This window comes from Tursiops truncatus, chromosome 19 (assembly GCF_011762595.2).
Source record: "Tursiops truncatus isolate mTurTru1 chromosome 19, mTurTru1.mat.Y, whole genome shotgun sequence".
In the NCBI taxonomy this organism is placed as follows: Eukaryota; Metazoa; Chordata; class Mammalia; order Artiodactyla; family Delphinidae; genus Tursiops; species Tursiops truncatus.
The window spans coordinates 42,234,712-42,242,718 of record NC_047052.1 but is presented as its reverse complement, the minus strand read 5'-3'; the positions used below and the strand labels follow the sequence as shown (position 1 = coordinate 42,242,718).

At 54.1% G+C, this 8,007-nt stretch overlaps 1 pseudogene; it reads right to left on the bottom strand.

The window, feature by feature from the left end:
• Positions 1-759: 759 nt before the first annotated feature.
• On the bottom strand, positions 760-2,526 carry LOC141277144 (beclin-1 pseudogene; annotated as a pseudogene).
• Between the last annotated feature and the right edge of the window lie 5,481 nt (positions 2,527-8,007).

The window sequence follows — 8,007 nt, the reverse complement described above, 5'->3', positions numbered from 1 at the left end:
CTCACTGGCCATAATATATTTCTCAATATAAAATTTTAAAAAGGAGGGCAAGAGAGGAAGAGGAAAGGGCTCTGGGTCTAGGAAGCATCTTTAGGGTGGGGACAGCTTGAAAATGCTTTCGGGTCACTCTCCCTGTGATCATGGCAAGGAGGAGGCCAGGGCTGCTGCAGGCCAATGAGTTTCTGTTGGAGAAGGAGAAAGAGGAACTGAGCCCACACTTCCTCTTGATGGAGGGTGAGGAAGGGTCGTGGCCCAGCCCTGAGCAGAGCTGGAAGGGAGACAAGCGGGACCAGGCAAAGAAGGTTCAGAGCAGCACCAAGGGGTGAGATGGGGCTCCCGAAGCAGACAAAGGAGGGGAAGAGACGCAGAACGGCCATGTGACCCAGGGTGGGACTTGCAGAGAGGGCTGGTCAGAGGGCCCTGGTCCTGGGGCAATGTGCAGAGGGTCTACGGTTGGCTCAGTGGCCCCTTCTCAGGAGGGAGCTGACCTGAGTCAGGGATGCTGCTGTGACCTCAAAACCAGACTAGCTGGGGCCACAAAAGCAGAAGCCTGGCGGTCCTCACACACCATGCCTGGTCTCTGAGTCACATGTCCCCCTAGCCTTACAGTGGCAGGTCTCACGGACATAGGATGTACGTGCAGAGTCATACACACCATTGCTGAAGTGACACAGACACTGTCCCACACAGGGACTCACGTACAAACTGTAGAAATGCCTTACTCTATACTGACTCATCTTAGTGATAACAGTAACTCACTTTTGTTTTTCAGACTACAGCAAATCTTTTATTACACATAATAGTATGTACCCAAACAGTACCCAACACCATTGCATATCTCTAACACAGGGCAGAGCGGGCATTCAGTACTAGAACCGAGAGAGGCGTGTTAAATTTCGAGCTTCTGACCACATCATATGGTGGCCAGGCAAAGCTTATATGTCATTTTCTCACGTCATCCAACATGTGGCTCATACATTTCATCATCTCGATGGAGACAAAAATTTCCATTTCATATTTTGAGTGCAGGAAGTTGAGAGAGAGAAAATCCAGTGAAAACACATTGGTTTCAATTCAACTGAGGTTTAAAAAAAAAAGCAAACTTAAGTTAGTCATTTTGAAGGGAAGGAGGAAAAGGAAGTCATGGGGTTCAGAGTCAAAACTATGAAAAGGGCTGGTCCCTATACAGGGGCTGCTGTAGCTCTGGAAACTATCTATCAAAGGATATTTTAAAATAAAGTGGCTTCTCTGCATTTTGTCTTTTTTGGGATTGTAAACACGTGCTGTTTGATATCACCTGAATCTCATTTAAAACTTTTTTTTTTTTTTTGCAAACAAAACAAAAAATGTAAGTCTTTTAGGCAAGTATCTTCCTAAGGAAAAAAAAGGGTTCATTTATTATAAGACTGTGAGGATACCCAAGCACGGCCCCACTTAAGATTCAACAGCATGAACTTGAGACCTTTTGTCCGCTGTTCTGCAGAGCTGAACTGGGTTTCAGTAGAACAGGAGCCACCGCTGCCTCCTGCGTCTTCCTTCTTGCCTTTCTCCACATCCACCCTGTAAGGAAGACATAAATAGATGTCTCATCTTTTTCAGCCCCTTCTCTGAACGGCTGCGCACAGCCCAGGAAAGCCCCACTGCATAGTCAAAGAAAAAAGGAGCCCCCAGACCAGTACAACAGCGGCTCCTCAGACATGTCTGAGACTCCAGACTCCACTGGAAATACGCAGAAACCTCTAAAGCTTCAAACCCGTCTACCGGCCAGGGCACGGGTAGCAACGCCGTCCAGCCCCCAGCAGCATTCACCTTGCTCCACTCCCCAGGAATAGAACGCACCTGGTTTTCTGCATCCTTCCAGCTGTTGTCGTTTAAATTCACCGTATTCCCTCTGATACTGAGCTGCCTCTGGATCCAGTCTCAGCCTCAACCTGGACATCCTTAAGATTTTCTGTCACCGTCTCACGGTTCTTTTCTTCCAGCTCGTGGTCAGCCTCTCCTCCCCCAGTGCCAGCTCCTTTAGTCCCTCTGTAGCTGTTCAGTGTCACCCTCCTTCATTCGCTCTGAGATCTCCAAACATCGTTTGCAGCTCTGACACTCATCTTCAGGGACGCGGAGCTGAGTGTCCAGCTGGCCTAAAAGAGTCTATGCCTCCCTCACCCAGCGGTGAGCCACGCCTGTCTGGCCCGACAGGATGTCAGAAAGGCCTCCAGTGGCTTTCACGCTTCAGCTAATGTTCTCCCCGGGGCTGCGTCATCAGAGTGAAGCTGTCGGCGCTTTCTGCATACGTCATCCAGGCTGGGGGGATGAGTGTGTGAGAGACACCGTCTTGATGGCGTTGGATAAGGCTCCTTTCCTAAGTTAGCCCCTTCCTCCTGCATCGCTCCTGGTTTCACCTGGGCTCAGGGTAGTAATGGAGCTGTGGGCTCCTGGATGGTGACACGGTCCAGTTTCGGGGGCTAGCTGCAGTGTTGGCAACACGAAGCTGACCTGCATGGTGCCGCTGGGCATCTCCAACCCCTCCATCCCTCGGCACCTGGAGCCGCCACCCTGGTCCAGTCTACAGCCGGGCACTGTGGCTTCCCGTGGGCCCCGGAGCAAGGCCTCCTGAACTGCCGTCACCCCGTCTTCAGCTACTTCCTAGTCTGCAGCTAACAGTAACTCATTTTTACTGAGCATTTATTATGCACCTGTTAGTGTTCTAAGTGCTTTACAATATTGACCCCTTCACTCAACCACTTAACCAACATCCCCCAGCACCGGAGGCTGGGGACGCTGGGCTCCAAGTGGACACAGCTGTGACCACTGCAGTCACAGACACCCCCGTCCCCATGCGGACCAGGGTCCGGTGGGGAAGACAACCCTGGGAATGCCCACATGGAGTGTACACGCTCTTACAGACATGGGCAGGGAGGCTCAGACAGGCCTCGGCGTCCTAAAAGAACTCACCCTGACCCCTGCAGCTGCTGCACCTCTGCCCGATATGCTTGAAAGAGCTGGCTGCTCTGATGCCACCTTAACCCCTCCCCCTGCCCGCCTGCCTCACCGGTGCCCCTGTTCCATCCCCCTTGCTGAGGGATACAGGCGGGAACACCCCAGGGCTCAGGCCTGGGCCTCTTCTCTTTCCTGATCTCATCCTCCTTCCACATGATCTCATCCGTGGCTTCAAATACCTCTATACACACATGGCTCCAAAACGTGTATCTCCTGCCCTGACGTCTCCCCTGAGCTCCAAGCTCACATGCTCCACACGGCAGGCATCTCCAAAGGGCAAGACAGAATCTTCTATTTATGCACCCACGTGAACCTGCCCTGCCCTCCGGGACAATGGAAAGCATCCACCCAGGTGCTCAGGCCCAAAGCCAATGAGGTATTCTTGTCTTCCAATCAGACCAAGTATAACGAAGTCTTTAAATATAGACACATATTTTTTAAAGAAGAGAGGGTGGGAGGGAGAGTCAGTCCATATCAGAGCTAAATGCAGTCTTCCCCACCGACCTCTCGCCGTGAGACACCCCCAGGCTGGGCTCCTGTGACCTTCCCTTAGACTCTGCGGCCCCTCACCCACACGCGTGGCTCCCACACAACACACGGGGAGCAGCCTCTCTGCCTCCCGGGCTGCAGGTACGGGGCTGCTGTTTGACCTCCTCCATCATGGACACAGCCCTCTGCCTCTCTGAAGACACGCCTCTCTGGCAGTGGGACTCCCTCCACCCCCGTGAGAACTTGTTCCCACGCTGGCGGGAGCCCCTCTCCCCAGAGTCAGTGATCCCCCCATCCCCGGGGTCACAGTTGACCCAGGTGTCGTGGGAGACCGGAGCGGGCTGTGTGAAAGGAGAGAGCTGAACCAGGCTGAGCAGGGCAATGGGAAGGGCTGGTTCGGGACAGGCTGAGACTCCAAAGGCCCCATCTGGCTGGGAGGACAGCAGCTCCTGGCTGAGACCCACACAGCTCAGGAACGTGGCCACACCAGGCCACGGGCCAGGCAGAGGGCCCAGCTGAAGACGCCTGGAAATCCTCACTAGCACTGCTGCTCAGGTGGAAGAGGGAGTTCCCAAAGCAATCTGGGGTTGAAGGAGGCTGGGTAAACGTCGGGCCGGTGAAATGCCACTCCCTGAGCTTGAGCTCCACCCTCAGTGTCTGCAACTCCACCGTGGACAGGGCGCTGATGGCCAAGGCACTGTCACAGAGAAGGGAGTAAGCCAGCTGGGTCACACAGGTGCCTGTGACTGGTGTGTGGCAGGTAACTTCAGGAAGGTAAGGTGGATTCTGTGGGACAGTCATGTAACCAGTGGCAGGTGTATGTGACACAGGCAGGCACACCTGCACAGCACAGGTAGAGAGTGTGCACTGGTATGGGATGATGGGAGTGACAGGTGAGCAGCTAGGGACAGACAGGTGAATATGTGACAGGCACACAAACACCACTGCTGAGTGCTTCCCACCCAAGTGCCAGATGTTTCAGGGCCATAGTCCCCCCAGCCCAGGGAGACCTGAGGGCCCTGATGTCCTTGGAGAGCCTCCCAGGCCCCCTCTGCCCTCCAGGGTGAGCCTCCCTGCAGGACAGGAAAGGGCCCACCTGTGACACAAACGCCCGGACTTAGGGAGGGCAGCCCAGCAGTGTCCTCAGGGCCAGAGCAGGAAGATAGGAGCGGGGAGGCACCCTCCACTCCAGCTGTGTTGCCCCGGTTCTCCAGGCTCCTAGACACTTCCTGGGCTCTGTCTCCAGGAACCAGGGGCCTGGTGAGATTAATCTGCTACCCCAGGAGGCAGTGCCACACAGAATTCCTCCCGGGATGGCTGAAGAAGAGCCTCCCTGTCTCCTGGGAGACAGGTCTGGGTTGGGAAGACCCCCCAAGCCAGGCCTGCCCCAGCAGTCACTGAGTCCCCAGAAGTCACTGAGTCCCCAGAGCACGTGCACACACACCCCTCTCCCAGCCAGGTACCCCCCACACCCACTCCGGGTACATGCAGATCCCATATGCCCACACACCATGCGGGGGCAGGGCCTTCAGAACTGCTGGGTGGAAGGTCACCAGCGACCTGGGCGCCGCCCCCATCCCCAGACCTGTCCTCAGACCCCAACCCAAGGCCCTCCTGGAGCCCCCGCAGGCTGAGCCTACGCTTAGCCCTTCACCCTCCTCCCAGGGGGCATCTGCTAACTAGAAGACCAGCCTCAGGGATGGGAGTGAAGCTGGGAGGAGATGGTGGTGAGCACAGCCCCACGCATCGCCGCACTGAACCGCTGACGGCTCCCAGGATTGGCCCGCCTTGCTCTCCAAGCATCTGTGGTGTGGATTCCTATGCCCAGCACCTCCCATAAGTCACGGCCCCAACTGTCCATCCCCTTCTAGCCCCTCCACAGCAAGCTCACAGAGGCACTCGAGGGTATCTTCAGTTCAGCAAGCTCCCATCTGTGTGTCCTGGCCAAAGAGGGGTAGGAAGCACGGACCAGGAGGGGTCAGTAGCATCTCCTCCTACTCTATGACCGTGCAGGCACCCCATGTTCAAGACCCACCTCCAAGAGCCCACTGTCCCAGCCTAACGTCACACACGTGCACACACACCACAGCCTTTGTCACTTACAAGAGGCGAACCTTTCCTGTTTGTGGGCCAGGCCATCCAAATATTTCCAAATCACCTGGCCCTGGGGGCCCCCTGCCTTGCGGGAAAAGGACCCTAGGTTCTGTTGGCCTCACTCAGTTATCTTTCTCTCTCTCCCTCTTGTTCATTCCACCTCTCAATTTCTTTCTCAATCTGTCTCTCCACCACTCTCTCAGTCTCTCAGCCTCAATCTCTCTCTTACAATGTCTCTCTCACCCTCTCTCCCTCTCCCAGTCTCTCCTGATCAATCCCCCACCATCTCTGTCAAACATTCATTCTCTTTCACACCCCTCACAATATCTAGCTCTCTCAATGTCTCTCGCAATCTCATGCCCCTTCTCATCTCCCTCCCAATCTCCATCTCTCCTCTCCCTCCCTTTCTCCCTTTCTCCCCCATCTCAAACAACCTCCCTATCTCTCCCTCTCTCTCATACACACACACACACACACACGAGCACGCGTGGCAGGGAACCCAATACTCAAGGGTATCCACAAAGGCACACCTGTGTGTGTACTACCTGGGGCACACACTTGATGTGCAGCACGTATAGTTTTTGTGTAAACCCATTCTTGGGCCTCTATCCCACCTGTGGCTCCTTCATTGGGCAACTGAGGCTGTACTTGGACTTGCAAACCAGTGAAGGAGAGGGGTCCTAAGTTGAGACTCTAAAGGCCAGGGCAGGGTCTGCCTCAGGTTACAGTACCAACCACAGGCCAGGCACTGTGGAGATAAGAGTGAACAACCCCGACAGACCCTGGCCTGGAGTGCCCACCCTCTAGTGAGGAGATGGACATGAAGAGAACTCTTCTTCTCTCAGTACATGAAAGTACAGCAGTTAACAAAAGCACAGTTAGAGGTGTCACCAGGTGTCAACGTCAGGGGAGACATCCTAGGGGCAGGTGGGTTTGGCACCCAGCAGTGGAGGCTCATGGGTAATCTACCTGGCTTGAGGTCTGGTTCTCACACTGCTTCCTCAGTCTCAACAACCATCATGTCAGCATAATTCCTGACAATGGACTGGAAGATGCTGCTTTCGGAAAAGAGCTTAGAGATCGGGGCCCCCAATTCTGGGTGTTCGGTGACGTGTAATAACGAGAAGCCTGGCTTGTTCGTGTCGCTGAGATCGGAAGGATCTGACCAGGAATCAAAGCATCGGGCAGGGGGTGGGTCCAGGCAGAGCGAACTGCATGTGCAAAGGCTCTGGGGTTACAGGGATGGTGGCAGTCACCAGCCCTGGGAGAAGGCAAAAGAGGGTCATGGAGCCCAAAGAGAAAGGGCAAAGTGTGGCCAGAGATAAAGCCACTGCCCCCCAGGGCCATGCATTCCCTTGGCTCTGACTTTTGATAAAGTTTGGCACGTGAATTCAAAGGAGGCTCCATGCTGTGATGACTCAGTCCAGCTGGATGGGGGAGCATGGTAACCAGGATGGAGCAGGTGTGGAGAGAGATGGTGGTCCCCATGGCAGGAAGATCAGGGACCACCTCCACAGCAGACACAAAGAAAGAGAAAAGAGTAGAGCTGAATTTGCAACAAGGAGAAACAGGCCAAAGCAGGCTTCGACCTTGGAAGCAATCAGAAGAAAGCTTTGCAATAACTGGCTAGAAAGCAAAGCAGCCCAGCTCAAGAGGAAGAGAAAGCCAGAAAGAACCTCCCATTCCTGGAATATACTGTCTCCTGCCCCACTGGGATCACCTCCTCCAAGAAGCCACCTTGATCCTGTTCAGTCCCTTCCTCAGGAGACACACGCTTCCCGTATCTCAGGGCAACCTCTGCGTTAAAATGTTTGGTCAACGATCGCCAAACTCACCATGTACTTCCTTCCTCAGCCCACTAGAGGGCGCCCGGGCTCCAGGCCTTAGCCCAGCTGGAACCCGCCGGCTGCCACTTCCCCTCCTACGCTTCCCAATAAGCAGTCCTGACAACGTTCTGGTTCCTACGGCCTGGCTCCCCCAGATGAAGGATCTTACGTTTAACAGTGGGGAGAACGGAGAGCAAGAGCAGTAGCCGAGGTGGTTCAGTTCTCATAGGAACAAACGGTCTTAAAATATTCCGTAAAAACCACCGCGATGGTGACTGTGATTAGGAGGTCTCTCGCCGCAGGGGCCACCCACAAGTGCAAATCAGTGAGAAGCTTCGCAATGCTGATGTGTCTTTCAGAGGAAGAGACAAAAATCTGCATTTCCACATACCACATTTCATTAGGTAACCGCTCTCAAGACACTGACATAAACAAAACCCCACGCTAGCCTACAGTCTTTAAGGCAATTTTTAGGATTTTACAGGAATTTATACAAAAGTAGTTAAACTACAAGGTTTTACCACTTGAACGCTAGCTATGTATGATATACAAATTGCATATTTGTGAGTTTCTTGTAACTTCCCTAAGAAATAACAACCGTGGG